The sequence below is a fragment of the Lolium rigidum genome, chromosome 4, assembly GCF_022539505.1.
Source record: "Lolium rigidum isolate FL_2022 chromosome 4, APGP_CSIRO_Lrig_0.1, whole genome shotgun sequence".
In the NCBI taxonomy this organism is placed as follows: Eukaryota; Viridiplantae; Streptophyta; class Magnoliopsida; order Poales; family Poaceae; genus Lolium; species Lolium rigidum.
Genome location: NC_061511.1, coordinates 193,930,125 through 193,931,543, shown reverse-complemented (window position 1 = coordinate 193,931,543; position 1,419 = coordinate 193,930,125).

Below are 1,419 nucleotides of genomic sequence, written 5' to 3'. Positions count from 1 at the left end.
ATGCGCTATAAGTAAGCCATGTAGCGGTGGCGCACCATGGAGACGTGCGCCACTATTAGTTTTGGGTGGGAGCTGGCCTCCTGCCGGGAATTAGTAATGGCGCACCACAAACAAGGTGCGCCACTACTACATTTGTAACAGTGGCCCACCATTTTGTGGTGCGCCACTGCTAAGTAGTAGTGGCGCACGGCCATCATGGTGCGCCACTGAAGTCAACCTTACGGCTAGGCCTTTTCCTAGTAGTGCCAAAAGGGAGTATTTATGCTCGATAGTGGATTCATGCCTCCATTGAATCTGGGACAGTGACAGAAAGTTCTAAGGTTATGGATGTGCTGTTGCCACTAGGGATAAAACATCAATGCTTTGTCTAAGGATATTTGGATTGTTTACATTACGCACAGTACTTCATGCAATTGTCTGTTGTTTGCAACTTAATCTCGGAAGGGGTGCGGATGCTAACCCGAAGGTGGACTTTTTAGGCATAGATGCATGCTGGATAACGGTCTATGTTCTTTGTCGTAATGCCCTAAGTAAAACTCATAGTAGTCATCATGATATGTATGTGCATTGTTATGCCCTCTCTATTTGTCAATTGCCCAACTGTAATTTGGTCACCCAACATGCTATTTATCTTATTGGAGAGACACCACTAGTGAACTGTGGACCCCGGTCCATTCTTTTACATCTGAAATACAATCTATTGCAATCATTGTTCTCTGCTGTTCTTTGCAAACAAACATCATTCTCCACACCATACGTTTAATCCTTTGTTTACGGCAAGCCGGTGAGATTGACAACATCCTTTGTTAAGTTGGGGCAAAGTATTTTGATTGTGTTGTGCAGGTTCCACGTTGGCGCCGGAATCCAGTGTTGCGCCGCACTACACTCCTTCACCAACAACCTTCACGTGGCCTTCATCTCCTACTGGTTCGATAACCTTGGTTTCTTACTGAGGGAAACTTGCTGCTGTACGCATCACACCTTCCTCTTGGGGTTCCCAACGGACGTGTGTGATACGTCTCCGACGTATCGATAATTTCTTATGTTCCATGCCACATTATTGATGATATCTACATGTTTTATGCATACTTTATGTCATATTTATGCGTTTTCCGGAACTAACCTATTGACGAGAAGCCTGAAGGGCCGATTGCTTTGTTTTACTGCTGTTTTTGGTTTCGAAATCCTAGTAAGGAAATATTCTCGGAATCGGACGAAATCAACGCCCAGCATCTTAGGATTGCACGAAGCTTCCAGAACACCCGAGAGTCGCCAGAGAGGGGCCACAGGGCCACCAGATGACACCCTGGCGAGGCCAAGGGGGGGCCCGCGCCCCCCTGTTGTGTCGTCGCCTCGTTGACCTTCCGACTCCGCCTCTTCGCCTATATAAAGGTCCCTGACCTAAAACCTTCCAGAGCC